The following is a 16,135-nucleotide window of genomic DNA, read 5'->3' on the forward strand; positions in this document are numbered from 1 at the left end:
TCAAGGCTATCCACAAACTATCCTCTGCAGTTGCTAAAACACGATGCAGTGCACCTGTACAGACTGCGGTAGAGGACGCTGAGACATTTCACTAAGGAAAAGGGGCAGCATGCCTTAAAATAGAAACGTGCGTGTGGATAATGTGCAGCACCTTGTCTCTGGATAAAACCACAAGAAACTACTTGCAGTGGTTCTGTTTCAGAGATTGGGTAAGGGCTTTTATACATTTTAGTGCAACTTGAATTTTTTTTTTTAAGAAAAAGTCAACTGGGAATACATGGGCCATGGGATTATGAGCTATTTTTGTTTTCTTCACACATTTGTATACTTTTTTAAAACCTAATAATTATTTTTAAAATATGAAAAGTGTGGGACCTCTGTATACATTAACATGCAAAAATGCTCAACAGATGTTTAAAAACGAAAGTTGCAGTACAAGAAAGAATGGTATCATTCCCATTTTTGCCTTTTAAAAGCACCCACCTGCCTGACCAGGCAGTGGCGCAGTGGATAGAGAATCAGACTAGGATGCGGAGGACCCAGGTTCAAGACCCCAAGGTCGCCAGCTTGAGCACGGGCTCATCTGGTTTGAGCAAAAAAGCTCACCAGCTTGGACCCAAGGTCGCTGGCTTGAGCAGGGGTTACTTGGTCAGCTGTGGCCAACACAGTCAAGGTACCTATGAGAAAGCAATCAATGGACAACTAAGGTGTCCCAACGAAAAACTTATGATTGATGCTTCTCATCTCTCTCCGTTCCTGTCTGTCTGTCCCTATCTATCTCTATGACTTTCTGTCTCTGTAAAAAAATAAGATAATTTAAAATAAATAAAAGCACCTACCTAAAAAGAGCCATTCTTGTGTGCACACTGAGAGTCTAGAAGGATAAACACACCAGCTGTAAACAGTGGTCACTGCCTGGGACGCTGGAGGGAAAAGAACTTGAATTTTTCTTCATACAGTTGCTTTTCCTTTTTTTGTTACAAATACGTATACTCTTGTAATTCTTTGTGGGGGGGGTTCCACCCCCTCCCCCACTACTTCTGAACACTGAGCCCATTCAGCTGCAGACAGGTCGGCCAGGCGGCAGGACGGTGCCCCTCCCAGACAAGCCTGGTTTTCTGTCCCACCTGGAACAGAGAAGTTCTTTAAGCTCTGAACTGTATGTAAATAATACCTGCCCAAAAAAGCTCTGAGGACACAAAGGAACCCTGGAAAGTACTGGAGATGACCTTCTTTTTCCAGCAGGTCCTGCACTGATCCGTCCCATCATTCTATACAAAGAGGTGGTCTTGAGGCACGTTGGGAAAATCAGCCGGAGCTTCCGGGGATGCAGTCCTGCCTGCCCTCCCTCCCCCGCCTCCGGGATGGCCACTGGCCACTCGCATCAGGGGTTCATATCCCAAGGGCTTCTCTCTGGAAAGCAAGCTGACCCACACACTCTCTCCCGAGGCCCATACATCCCTGATTTCAATTTAGAAGCACATTTTTAATACCCGAGGGCTGCTTATTTCCAGTCTGCTACATTTCCAGAAGGCCCTCCGTGACCAGCCCACACCCAGGCTGTGCTGGGCTTGCCTTCGCAGTAGGCTCCCATGAGACCGTTTTATGTAGCTCCACTGTTCATCCTCCACGCTGGTGAAGTGCCCTCTTTGTGAGACACTGCAGCCCCGTGAGGCACGGGGAGCAGCAGAATTCCGCTTCAGGGGCACTCGCTTCACTGGGGGTAGGGGGAGGGATAAAAACACAACCGTATTCCTAAACTGCTACCCATCAATATATGAATGGGTCAACAAAATATACGTGTGTATGCATAAAATAATGAAATATAATTCAGCCTTGAAAAGGAATGGAATTCTGACATACCACAATACGGATGAATCTTGAAAAACCTATGCTAAAAATCACTCCTCAATCTTTTAGCTAAATCAAGTAAAAAAAATATGCTAAGTGAAATGAACCAGTCACAGAAGGACCAAGATCGGATGTTCACACTGACATGAGGTACCCAGGGCAGTCAAACTCAAAGACAGAAAATAGATGGTGGTTGGCAGGGGCTGGGGGAGGGGGAGTTATTGTTTAATGGGGACAAAGTTTCACTTTGCTATGATAATCAAGTTCTGGAGAATGATAGTGGTTGTACAACGTGAATATACTTAATGCCACTGAAATGTACACTTAAAAATGATTAAAATTTGCCTGACCAGGCGGTGGCGCAGTGGATAGAGCGTCGGACTGGGATGCCGAGGACCCAGGTTCGAGACCCCAAGGTTGCCAGCTTGAGCGTGGGCTCATCTGGTTTGAGCAAAAGCTCACCAGCTTGGACCCAAGGTCGCTGGCTCCAGCAAGGAGTTACTCAGTATGCTGAAGGCCCGTGGTAAAAGGCACATATGAGAAAGCAATCAATGAACAACTAAGGTGTCACAATGTGCAACGAAAAACTAATGATTGATGCTTCTCATCTCTCCGTTCCTGTCTGTCTGTCCCTGTCTCTCTGACTCTCTCTGTGTCTCTGTAAAAAAAATAAATAAATAAAAATTAAAAAAAAATAAAAATAATTAAAATTCTAACTTTTGTTATATATATCTTACCACAATAAAATAACTTTTTTTGTTTGTTTTTAAAGTAAGTGAGAGCAGAGGAGGCAGAGACTACCCCATGCTCCCCAAATAGGACCCACCCAGCAAGTCCCCTAAAGGGCGATGCTCTCTGCCCATCTGGGTATTGCTCCACTGGTCCGCAACCGAGCTATTTTTAGCACCTGAGGCAGAGGCCTCAGAGCCATCCTCAGCATCAGGGGCCAACTTCTCTGGACAATCAAGCCATGGCTGCAGGAGCAGAGGGAGAAAAAGAAAAGGGGAAAGAGGAGGGGTAGATAAGCAGATGGGCACTTCTCCTGTGTGCCCTGACCAGGAATTGAACCTGGGACATCCATACACCAGGCCAACAGTCTACCACTGAGCCAACCTGCCTGGGCCAGTAACTGTTTTTAAAACACTAATTCTGCCAGTAGCTCAGTTGGTTAGCACATCATCCCACTACATCAAGGTTGTAGGTTCAATCCCCAGCCAAGGCACATACAAGAATCACCAATGAGTGCATAAATAAGTAGAATAAATCTTTCTCTCTAAAAATCAATAAATTAAAAAAAAAAAAAAAAAAGGAAGGTACATCCTTTCCCCATTGGACCGGGAGCTCCTGTGAAGCACAAGTGAGGCATACACACGTCTGTGTCCCCAGAACAACACACTTGGCCAGACTCAAACCAGTAAATGGAGTAAGACCCCCAAGCCCTACTCCATCAAAAGGCTTAGCCAGGACTGAGGCCCCCAGAACTCAATGGCCCATAAAGAAAGTCACCTTGTGCAGAAGGCTGGAGACGAGAGTGACAAGGGCTGAAGGAGAATCAGATATAGTGGTAGACAACTAAGAAAGGAGCCCACACTCTCTGACCTGGAAAGTCCATTTACGGGAAATGCTCAGCAATACAGACCACGATTTACAGGCACGGCTGCTTCTTCAAGTTTTGTTTATGTGAAGGAAAAATGGCAACAACTACCTGTTTAATAACAGGATTAAATAATCATGTCATATCCAAATAATAGCTATTATACAATTATTAAAAACATGTTAAGGAAATACACTATAACATTAAAAGGAATTATAAACTGTGAATAGTATACATAATATTTTCTAGTTTTGAATAAACAAACACATAATTAAAGGAAAAAAATATCCCAGCTGGATAGCTCGGTTGGTTAGAGCATTGTCCCAAAGCACAGACGTTGCCAGTTCGATTGCTGATCAGGGCACATACAGGAACAAATCAATGCCCCCCCTCCTCTTCCTCTTTCCCTAATATCAATAAAATAAACATTAGGAAAAATAAAAAATAAAAACAAAAGAAATACACTAGTCCTTACTGTATGGTGAGGTTACAGGTAATTCGTATTTTTATTTTTGTCTTTATTCTTTTTGGTATTTTCCAATTTTTTTTTTTTTCAGTGAAAATGTTACTTTTACGAACAGGGTGAAACACAATTAAAAGGTCTTGCAAAATGCATGGCAAATAATAGATGGTCAAGGAGAATCCGTTGTATGCAGTGTATTTAAAAAGCAATAAATACTGCTTCTGCGGCAGCACGAGGAGGAAAAGGCTGCCGGTTTTCCTGGAAAGGAGGAAGGAAGGCTCAGAGCAAAGCTGCAGAGCAGGCTGCGGAGGGGCAGCTGCGGGGGGGGGGGGGGGGGGGGGGGGGGAGGCAGCAGTGCAGAACGTAAGGCCCGCCAGCACTCAGACTCCATTCTGCCCAGACACCTCCTGCTGCCTGCAGAGCTTTACACACCAACGCTGCTGCCAGGAGCCGCCCGGCCCTCACAGCCAGCCGCACGGGAAATCAACAAGTGCAGCTACAACAGCAAGCCACAACCACGACCTATGCCTCCCATCCTGAGGCAAGTCTCCCTCCTAGTGCAGAGACTGCCCACGTGCCACCACAGACAGAATCAGAGACATCACAGGCAGCAAAGCCCCGGTCTCCCAACTCTCAGGTCAGGAGGTTCAGTTCAGCACCTTTAAACCTAAAATCTTTCTTTTTTTTTTTTACAGAGACAGAGAGAGAGTCAGAGAGACGGATGGATAGGGACAGACAGGAACAGAGAGAGATGAGAAGCATCAATCATCAGTTTTTCATTGCAACACCTTAGTTCATTGATTACTCTCTCATATGTGCCTTGACCGCAGGCCTTCAGCAGACCGAGTAACCCCTTGCTGGAGCCAGCGACCTTGGGTCCAAGCTGGTGAGCTTTTGCTCAAACCAGATGAGCCCGCGCTCAAGCTGGCGACCTCGGGGTCTTGAACCTGGGTCCTCCGCATCCCAGTCCAACGCTCTATCCACTGCGTAACCACCTGGTCAGGCTAAACCTAAAATCTTGTCATGAACAATTTCACTTCACCAGAAAGCTCACCACCCGTATGTATCTCTCTCTCTCTCTCTTTCTCTCTCTCTCATCTCCAGCACTACAGACAATACCCTTCTTTTTTTTTTTTTTTTTTTTACGTTTTTCTGAAGCTGGAAACAGGGAGAGACAGTCAGACAGACTCCCGCATGCGCCCGACCGGGATCCACCCGGCACGCCCACCATGGAGCGACGCTCTGCCCACCAGGGGGCGATGCTCTGCCCATCCTGGGCGTCGCCATGTTGCGACCAGAGCCACTCCAGCGCCTGAGGCAGAGGCCACAGAGCCATCCCCAGTGCCCAGGCCATCTTTGCTCCAATGGAGCCTTGGCTGCGGGAGGGGAAGAGAGAGACAGAGAGGAAAGCACGGCGGAGGGGTGGAGAAGCAAATGGGCGCTTCTCCTATGTGCCCTGGCCGGGAATCGAACCCGACCCTTCTTTCTTTATCCAAAATGACAGGTCCGCTTGACCTGTGGTAGCCCAGTGGATCAAGAGTCAACCTGGAATGCTGAGGTCGCCAGTTCAAAACCCTGGGCTTGCCTGGTCAAGGCACATATGGGAGTTGATGCTCCCTGCTCCTCCCCATTTCTCTCTCTGTCTCTCTTCTCTAAAATGAATAAATAAAAATTTAAAAACAAAAAACAAACAAAAAAAACAAAATGACAGGTCCAAGGTTGCTAAGGCTACTCAAGTCCCAGGGAAAAAATCTTAAGAAAAAACAGCGTTATTATTTGAAAAGAAAAGTCTCATTAACCTGGACTAAAATATGAGATTCAGAGCACAAAGCCCAACAGATCTCTGCAGGAAATTTAATTTTTCAGAGAGAAATGGATTGCTTAAAATGTAACACCTGCCTGCCCATAACAAGACATGTACATGTGACAGTAAAGAAGCCCCATAATCAAATTTGGAAATACATGTCCTGGTCCCCCTGGCCTATGATGGTTAGAAATAGAAACCAACATGGAACTGATCAATCTTCAGTGGTAGAATATAACCAGCATCCACATATAACAGAGACACAGAACCAGTATATAGCCATTAGTAACATGAGTCAGTCCTTTGTACAAGGCGAAAGAGTCTTGGAACTACAATAAAATAATACTTCATAAAGAAAAAGATTTGAAATTTAAAAAGGGAGTGGTGTGAACAGGCCATCCAACAGGCATGACCAAAAAAAAAAAAAATAGTAATACTCTCGGCCAGGGCCCAGGCAATCGGACTGCGCTGGAGTCAGTTCTGACTCGCCATTCCTGACATTCCACTCTCCCAAGGCTTCCTGGCGCTTCCTTCCTAGGCTTTTTCTTTACTCATTTGGGCCTGAAGGAGACTAGGGAGGACCCAGAGAGCTGCAAAAGGGAGCGGGTCCCTCCACAGTACAGGAGCCCATGAGTAACTAAAACAACTAAAACTCACAGGTAATTGAAAAGCTTGGTGGAAGGAACAGCCGATTCCTCTCCTTCCTTAACCAACCAGCCCAGAGCAGAGCCAGACTGGGCTGGAAGGAAATCAGATAGAAAGGCTGGGCCAAGAGGCAGGAAGGGGGTGGGGACTGAAAGGATGCCACGACCCTGTTAAAATGTCTCAGTCCCACAGACAACCAGGAGGCCTGAAAGAGGATACAAAGAGATAAAATAAAAACAAAAAAAAACCCTACCATCTAGATCAGGGGTCCCCAAACTATGGCCTGCGGGCCACATGCGGCCCCCTGAGGCCATTTATCCGCCCCCGCCGCACTTCCAGAAGGGGCACCTCTTTCATTGGTGGTCAGTGAGAGGAGCATAGTTCCCATTGAAATACTGGTCAGTTTGTTGATTTAAATTTACTTGTTCTTTATTTTAAATATTGTATTTGTTTCCGTTTTGTTTTTTTACTTTAAAATAAGATATGTGCAGTGTACATAGGGATTTGTTCATAGTTTTTTTTTATAGTCTGGCCCTCCAACGGTCTGAAGGACAGTGAACTGGCCCCCTGTGTAAAAAGTTTGGGGACCCCTGATCTAGATGGTTGTGGGAATGGCAAACCAACCAAAGTAAATTTCCCGTCAGACTGCAGAACCACTATAATCCGAGCAGAATGTGTTGTTTACAAACAAGCTACAAGTCTGGCTCAGAGGTAACGGGGTCTCAATCCACACCAGTGGACAAGACTGGGGTCAGTCTCCCAATAGCCACAGTCTTTCCTTTGGACTCTGATAAACAGCAGACACCCCAGTTTTGCCAAGCACTTATAGCCCTTATAATACACTCTGGTATTTTCAGGCAATTGAATGGTCATCACATCAAAGCATTAGCTGGGGACAGAAGCTGGGGTGGGAAGGTCACACACAGTTCCATCAATGAGGAGAACTGGAGAAAAAGATCAGAAATTTAGAAAAAGGAACCAGAAAACTAGGTAACCACAAAAACAACATACACTTTCATGACCCCCTATGGATGGAAGCACTTTGCTACAAATAGTATCTGATGTTCCCAAGAGCCGCAACAGATTAATTACGACAAGATACAGCCTGACCAGGTGGTAGTGCAGTGGATAGATAGTCGAACTAGGATGCGGACGACCCAGGTTCGAGACCCGGAGGTTACCAGCTTGAGCACGGGCTCATCTGGTTTGAGCAAAGCTCACCAGCTTAGATCCAAGGTTGCTGGCTCAAGCAAGGGGTTACTGGGTCTGCTGTAGCCCCACAGTCAAGGCACATGAGAAAGCAATCAATGAACAATTAAGGTGTCTCAATGAAAAGCTGATGATTGATGCTTCTCATCTCTCTCCGTTCCTGTCTGTCTGTCCCTATCTATCCCTCTCTCTGACTCTCTGTCTCTGTAAAAAAAAATTTTTTTAATTAAAAATAAAATAAAAAAAGACAAGATATAATTATTCCCATTTTACTGATGCAGGAGCTGAGGCACAGATTTAAGTAAGGTAACTCAACGAGGACCAGAATCCAGGCTCCAAGAGACTCGCTGGTCCAAACAAGCAGAGGCTCCCCAAATGATTACCTGCCATTCCCAAAGGAAAGCAGTAATCCTCATAAGGCAGGACGCCCTGGGCCTCGGCTTGTTGTCCTTGATACCTTGTACTGTTCTAGCTCTGCCTTAAACCGAGCTGTAAGAACAGCCTCGCAAGGGACAGGTACCCCGGGTCCACGCAGAGGGTCCTATGACCACACAACCCAGATCTATTTAGTTCTCCAGGGCTCCAAATGCTACTTTCTTATCCTTGTCTCCCCAGAGAGGCCCAGCGCTGAAAGAGCCAACGGCCAATGCTGTTCGTGCCTTGCCTTCCTTCCCCCTCATCCTTCCAGGCCTGAGCCCAGCACCTGTGGCGCCCGAGGACGGCTGGGCTCTGGATGGCTCCTCAAGTGGCTCACTTCCATCCTAAGACCTGATGGCAACTATGCAATCAGTGTAGGTGGGACAACTAGTGAGCCCCAACTGTGTGCCAGGCCCTCCGCTAGGCCCTGTGGCCCCTATGCAAGCCTGCGAGGTGGAGAACGCAATGTCCCTGTGCATGCCAACGAAGGCGCAGAGAGCCGCAGGGTTCCCGAAAGAAGCAGGATGGCACCCTAAACGTGGGCCTCCCCAGCCCCACCTCACACTACAGCGCTGTGAACACACAAGCCTACAAGGACAGAGAGAAACCCCGCTTTAGGGACTTTAAAGGGATGGTTACAAAAACCGAACTGGATGATAACGCATAAAGCCACATAAAAATGCTCCTAACAACCTTAAAGAAAAAAAATCTCAGGGATGGTTAACAATCTCGTAAACCAAAGGCTTCGGAAGGTTTCTTCCAAGCAGCCATTTAGCAAATAACACACTCCAGAGAGCCTCCCAGCCCCCCTCTCCTACTTCCTTCAAGCGACCCACTCCCCTCACAAACACCTCCTCTTCCAGGCTCAACGTGGGCTCAGGCGATGTTTTACAAAGAGAGGGAGGAAAAGCAAAGAAGAAAACACCTTCCCGTGTTATGTCGGCAAATCCTCTCTTCGAGGTCTGATTTCGACAGCGCTGTTTCTCACTCAGAAGAGGGGAAAAAAGGGAGGAGAGGGGGGAAAAAAAACCCATCTGGCAGGCCCTGAGCAGCGACATCCTGTTTATTATTAAACATTTTCAACAATAGAGTGTGAAGCATTTTCAAAATAACCCTCTGGTGCCCGCACCCCTATGCGCGACGGGGTAGGCGGTTGTGCCCACCCCCACCCCCGGGCACACAGGCCAGCAGCCCCTGGCCACCAACTCCAGTGACACCTGGGGGGGAGGGCTGCCCCGCGCCCCGAAACGGCTCTGCAGCCGCAGCACCCGCCCTCCGGCCCCGGAATCCCACCTCGGGGTGGCTTTAAAAGTGAGCCAGGTGGGGTGGGGTGCGGGGGATGGGGGTGGGGTGGGGGTGCGGGGGATGGGGGTGGGGTGGGGGTGCGGGGGATGGGGGTGGGGTGGGGGGTTGGGGTGGGATGGGATGGGGCAGGGGTCCGCCCCCCACGCTCGCGGACCTCACAGGCGTTCTCGGCCGCCGGATCCGGGGGCGGCCCGCGCCGCCAGCCCCTGACCCGGGAGGACCCCGGCCCCGCCACCCGCCCGCCGCCCAAGCCGAGGCCGCGCGGCGCCGCCACAACAATGGCGAGCGGGCCCGGCCTAGCGCCCCAGGTCCGGCCCCGCAGCCTCGCCCGGCCGGCCAGCAGCCAACGGCGGCGGCGCGGGGCGGGCCGAGCCCGGCGCGCTCGCGGACAAAGGTCGGCCGGGCCCGGGGCGCCGCTGTCACTCAGCGCCGCCGCCGAGACAAAGCCGGGCCGCGCCGCCTCCATCTTAGCGCCGCGCCCGCCGGCCCCTTGCCCCCTGCCCCGGGCCCACCTGGTCTGGTTCCGCGGGCGCGACTGGGCCGGGCGATGGCGGTCGGGTGGCGGTCGGGCGCGGAGGCGGCGGGATGGCGGCGGATTGCGAGGCGGCGGCGCGGCTGCTCGCTCGCTCGCTCCCTCCCCGCTCGCTCGCTCGCTGGAGCCTCGGAGCCTGTGTCTCGCCGCTCGCCTCCCTCTCGCGCTCCGCTCCCCGCCCCCCGCCTGCCGCCGCCCCCGCCTCCTCCTCCCGCCGCCGCCGCCGCCCGCGCAGCGCCCCCTGCCGCGCCTCCCGGGATCGCCCGCGCCCGCCCCCGGGCCTGGGGGGCTGGGGGCCTGGGGAGGGGGGCCCCCGAGGGGAAGGCGCGGGGCCGAGAAAAGGAGGTGGAGAGGGGCCCCCCGAAGGGGAGAGGGTTCGGGAGACCACGGAGGGCGTCGGGAGGAGGGGGACTGGGGCTCCGGGAAGGGGCCCGGGGAGCGGAGGGGGGGAGGAGGCCCGGGAGGGGGGCGGACCGGAAGTGGGGTGGGGGCTGGATGGAGGGGCCGGGGCGGGGGAGGCTGGGCGCAGGGGGGGGGCGGCGGCGGGGGGAGGGGCGGGAGCCCGGGTCTCCGCCCCTCCCCCTTCCCCCTTCAGGACTGCAGCGCCCCCTGACAGACCCGGAGGCCGGATTTTGTTCAAATGCGTCTCTGATATAGGCACGGAAAGGAGACGGAAATAAACGATACAATGTTAATTCAAAAGCAAGGTTGTTGCAGTTATAGATACCTTATCCCGTTTTTGTAAAAGGGAGAGTAATAAACCCATCCTCTGGAGTGTCTGTGTTATTTGTGTGAATGCAAAACAAAAGGCCTGGGAGGATGCGCTCTGCTCTTAGTCACCTTGATGCTCTGAGGTCTGTCAGAGGTCAGCGGAGCTGCGGAGGGATTTCCCTTCTAGATAAGTTGGCAATTAGAAAAAGAAACAATTTAAAACAGCAAAGACGAAAAGAAAAGTAGCTGGGGCCTGGAGTCCAAGTGTCCCCCCCTCTGGCACTTGTCCGTGTACCCAGCAGCTGGCCATGTTATCTGGAGTGGCCTGAAGTGGTTTGTGTCCTCCAATCCGAACAGTTGACAAAATGGAGACGCTGAGAGGTTAACTTGCCCAAGACCACATGGCTAGACCTGGGAGGAAAGTTAACCCACTTCAGCCTAATTAACCAGGTTAGAGGTAGCCCTGAGTACAGGGAGGAGCTTCTGGCCCCCCCCCCCCCCCACACACACACACCTTACTAGCTGGGCTGTAAGGAACCCGGGACTCACAAAGAATCAGGTTATCGCCCTGGCCGGTTGGCTCAGCGGTAGAGCGTCGGCCTAGCGTGCGGAGGACCCAGGTTCGATTCCTGGCCAGGGCACACAGGAGAAGCGCCCATTTGCTTCTCCACCCCTCCGCCGCACTTTCCTCTCTGTCTCTCTCTTCCCCTCCCGCAGCCAAGACTCCATTGGAGCAAAGATGGCCCGGGCGCTGGGGATGGCTCTGTGGCCTCTGCCTCAGGCGCTAGAGTGGCTCTGGTCGCAACATGGCGACGCCCAGGATGGGCAGAGCATCGCCCCCTGGTGGGCAGAGCTTCGCCCCATGGTGGGCGTGCCGGGTGGATCCCGGTTGGGCGCATGCGGGAGTCTGTCTGTCTCTCCCTGTTTCCAGCTTCAGAAAAAATGAAAAAAAAAAAAAAAAACAAAAAACAAACAAACAAAAAAAGAATCAGGTTACCTTTTTTTTTTCTTTACATAATGAAAGAACATCCTTAAAAACAGGGGTCCCCAAACTTTTTATACAGGGGGCCAGTTCACTGTCCCTCAGACTGTTGGAGGGCCGGACTATAAATAAAACTATGAACAAATCCCTATGCACACTGCACATATCTTATTTTAAAGTAAAAAAACAAAACAGGAACAAATACAATATTTAAAATAAAGTACAAGTAAATTTAAAAAAACAAACTGACCAGTATTTCAATGGGAACTATGCTCCTCTCACTGACCACTCATGAAAGAGGTGCCCCTTCCGGAAGTGCGGCGGGGGTCGGGATAAATGGCCTCGGGGCTGCATGCGGCCCAAGGACCATAGTTTGGGGACCCCTGCTTAAGAAGAAAAGCTCAGAGACCCTTGAGTGCTCTAGAGCAGGGTTTTTCAACAGGCGGTCCGCAAACACGTCTGCCAGGAGTTCCATGCTGGTGGGCAAAAGAGGTAAGCACCCTGATGTTATATGAAGATCCTAGACCCAATGACCTTAGTCGCGTTCACTTATGCTCAAAGAGAGTGCTGCCTTAGCGGTCCCTGAAATCATTGTTTTCACCGGTCGCCAAGTGTAAAAAGGTTGAAAATCACTGCTCTAGACCAGTAGTCCTCAACCCCCGGACCGCGGACCAGTACTGGTCCGTGGGCCATTTGGTACCGGTCCACAAAGAAAGAATAAGTAACTTACATTATTTTTGTTTTACTTATATTTAAGTCTGAATGATGTTTTATTTTTTTTAAATGACCAGATTCCCTCTGTTACATCCCTCTAAGACTTACTCTTGATACTTGTCTCGGTCACATGATACATTTATCCATCCCACCCTAAAGGCTGGTCCATGGCCCAAAAAAGGTTGGGGACCACTGCTCTAGAAGACAGATGAAGAACTATTAAAGATGGCAAGGGGAGAGAAAGGTCAACAAAGGCTCCGCTCCTCTTGCAGAGCTGGAAGGGCAGTGATAGCCTCTGGGGACAGCTAGGTCCCAGGGAGTGAAATGACAGCAGGTGCCCCACTTGTACAAAAAAACTAAGGTTTTTGTCCTGGGTTCAAGAAATCCCTATCTCTCTGCACTTCTCTGGGGTAACAGCCATGACAGGTGTGTTTACGGAGCATCTTTTCTGGGCAGCATGCTAAGTAACCACTTTACAGGAGATAACCTAATACTTGACGGTTATTATTGTTCACACTTTATGGATAAGGATATTGATATCAGAAGTTCAATGATCTTAGACAAGGACACAAAGGACCTGGGTGGTGGAGCAAGGGTTTGAACCCAGCAGTACCAGCCTTTGGAAGTCTGAGCCTTTCCTGGGGGAAGTCAAGACTCAGGTTCTGAGGTGAGTATGGGGGCCATTGTCTGTGGTCTGAGGCTGTCAGCCAGGGCTGGCTCCTGGGGCTTCTTCTGGATCTGAAGATGCCTCTCCAAGGTCCCAGAACTCAGGACCCAGAAAGCACAGCAGGAAGAAAAAGGAAGGAGAAAGCAGAGCATGAGAGTTTGACTGAAGCTCAAGTTTTAGGTCACTTAGCCCCAAGAGACTCCCCATGCAGTATGGGAGACATTCCAGGAGACGTTTGGTATCGTCAGAGTTAAACCAAGGAAACAGCCACTATCCAGAGCTGGGATATTGAAAGAATGTAAGGAATGAGTGGACCCAGCAGTTCAAAGCTGGGAAGGGTTGACATGAACCAATGAGACAGAGTTGATTTCATTTTTGTCACTTTTTTCCTCCTAAAATATGAGGAAACTTGCAACTGTGCTTAGGGGTGGAGAAATCTTTTCAGACTCCCCAACTGACCCGCAGGGGAATTCCACAGGTCCTTCACGGCCTAATGCCAATTTTATATAGAGATAATTTTTCCCCAAAATGTGATCACTGTCTTGTTATATTGAAACTTTTTTTTTTTTTTTGTGGTAAAGACAGAGGAAGTGAGAGAGAGGGACAGACAGACGGGAAGGAAGAGAGATGAGAAACATCAATTCTTCGTTGCAGTTCCTTAGTTGTCCATTGATTGATTTCTCATATGTGCCTTGACTGGGGGGCTACAGCAGACCGAGTGACCCCTTGCTCGAGCCAGCAACCTTGGGCTCAAGCTGGTGAGCCTTGCTCAAACCCGATGAGCCCGCACTCAAGCTGGCGACCTCGGGGTCTCGAACCCAGGTTCTCCGCATCCCAGTCTGACGCTCTATCCACTGTGCCACCACCTAGTGAGGCTTGAAACTTTTAAATTGATTTTTAGAGAGAGGAAGGGGGGAAGAGAGTGAGAAAGGCATTATGGCTAGAAGTGGATCTCCTTTGCATTAATTTCATATGGAATAGCTCATTGGTCAGATTTCTGTCCTTTAAAAAAAAGACTCATCTGCCCTAGCTAAGTAGTTTGGTTGCTTAGAGCATCATCCTGACCCACAAAAGTTGCTGGTTTGATCCCCAGTCACGGCATATACAGAAACAGATTGATGTTTCTCTCTCACTCTCTTTCTCTCTTTCGCAAATCAATAAATAAATTAAAAGAAAAAAGAACTCATCTGGAAAGTTGCCTCTTGTGCGCTCTTTTTGATCTCTTTCCTTTACTCAGGCTTCTCTAACCTCCCGCACTCTGACATTCACCGTCACAGTCCCAGTTTTGCTGTGGTCCTTCGTTTCTCTCTCCCCTGCAAGACGAGGAGCTCATCCAGAGTCACTGGTTCATTCATTTTTTTAATTCCGCAGCCCATAGCACACAATGTGGCACGTAACGTGATTAGTGAGAGGTTATGGCATGAAAGAATAGAAAAGGGAAAAAAAAGGAAGGGAGAGGGAATCTTGGGACTCAGGAGGAAATTTGCCCCTGCCAGTGTCCTGTCCAGGCCTGACCTCAAAGGGAAGCCAGGAAAGCTGCCCCTCCCCCACGGCCCGGAGGGTCTGAGACTTTGCTGAGCTTTCATCCCTCCCTCAGTAATAGTCACCACTTAGCGAGCACTTTCTGGTGAGGACATAAAACGCAGGCAGACAGGTTAGGTGACTTGCCAGGTTAGGTGACTTGCCAGGTTTCCCACGGGGAGCCAGTGACGAGAGAGAGAAAATAACGCAGGTGCTGAGTGAGGGCCTGAGCCCGCACTCCCTCTGTGAACTGTGGCCTCCGCACCCTGTTTTTGTGAGCTAGGGCCTGTTACCCCTTTTTTTTACAGATCGATACACTGAGGCTCCGGGCCCTTCACCCGCCACCAGCCACTGCTGGCTGCCAGGTGCTCGGTCATGCTACTTAGGAGAGCCTTTCCAGTCACCCAGACCCCAGGAGGTTCGGCACCCCATCTCGGGGGGGAGGCAAATAGGAGATCATCTGACACTGTGAACGCAAGCGCAAACACGGAGCCAGCCTTTAAAACACTGACCCGGGCCCAGGGCCCAGGACCCAGGGCCGGTCCCAGAGGCCTCTCACAGCTGCCCTGTCTGGCTTCGAGGTCACTCTTCCAGCCACTCAGTGTTGTTCCCAACACAGCCATGCACACAGGGGCCTCCGGCTCACCTAGGTTCCTCAGTGGGGCCTGTCCAAGCCCCAGCCCGGAGCAGGCGCTGGGTCTGTGCCCTTCTCCCTGGCTTGCCCCCATCACAGAGAGCCAGATTTGGAGAGTCAGAGAGACCTGAGTTGAATCTGTCTCTATCCTAATTTACTGTGTGTCTTTAGACAAGTGACTACAATTCTCTGAGCCTCTGGAAACCAGGGAGGAGTTTTGTTGTGAGAACTGACGAGATGATGCACTTGGCTGGCATCCAGCGGGCATCCGGCATGTGCTGGTTAGTACCGTTATTCCTTCTTACTCGCAGACACACAAGAGCCTCCCCCGTCAGTCACGGATTGCTGTGTAACCAAGAACCCCAAAGCTTAGTGGCTTCCAGCAACAACAGTTTGCTAATTCTCAAGATTTGGAGGGTTTGGGGATGGTTCTTCTGTTCCACCTGGTACTGGCTGGGGTCAGTCTGCCTTCTACACTGTGTCCGCTTCCACAAGGTATCTCCTCCTCCAGGAGCCTCCTTGTGGCCTCTCTGACAGAACAGTCCGGGCTTCCTTACAGCATGGCATGGGTTCCAAAGCAGGGCAAGTGCAAGCTCACTGGCCTGGTAAGGATGTCACTTCTGCTGTGCTCTATTGGTCAGAGTATTACAGGGAGGGGAAGACTGATTAGCACATTATTTGTAGCTAACTTCCCCTGCTCTCAGGACCCTTTGCTTTCCCCACCCTATGCCTTATCCAAACCTCCACTCATCTTGTCTAATAAACGCATTCCATCCAACTACAAAAACAACAACAACAACAACAAAAACTGAGTAAACAGTGAGCTCTGTAATGGCAAGGCCAGTCAGGGTGCTAAGATACGGCAAGATGAGAAATCCATGATCTGTGCGCTCAAGAAAACCCCAAGTTCAGGGGCATGAAAATCAAAACAACAAAATAAAAACTGTGACTTATCAAGCTCTCATCACCAGCCAGGCAGGGGCTGAAGGTGGGTCTGAATCATCGGGCCTGGAGCTGGCCTGGTCTGCGGCTCCCTGCGGCCTCAGAACTGCAGGAGGACACTGGGCGACAGGTTCACGGCTCCCT

The 16,135-nt window shown here is 50.4% G+C and overlaps 1 protein-coding gene across 6 annotated transcripts in view; it reads right to left on the minus strand.

The window, feature by feature from the left end:
• Positions 1–10,006, minus strand: part of PRRC2B (proline rich coiled-coil 2B) — a 99,203-nt gene extending 89,197 nt beyond the window's left edge. For 5 of the 6 annotated variants that reach the window (XM_066366869.1, XM_066366872.1, XM_066366870.1 and 2 more), the window contains exon 1: positions 9,801–10,006. The gene's annotated coding sequence lies outside the window, so the exon portion shown is untranslated. The remainder of the gene's footprint in view (positions 1–9,800) is intronic. The other variant, XM_066366873.1, reaches the window with a different exon arrangement.
• Between the last annotated feature and the right edge of the window lie 6,129 nt (positions 10,007–16,135).

This window comes from Saccopteryx leptura, chromosome 2 (genome assembly GCF_036850995.1).
Source record: "Saccopteryx leptura isolate mSacLep1 chromosome 2, mSacLep1_pri_phased_curated, whole genome shotgun sequence".
Taxonomy (NCBI): domain Eukaryota; kingdom Metazoa; phylum Chordata; class Mammalia; order Chiroptera; family Emballonuridae; genus Saccopteryx; species Saccopteryx leptura.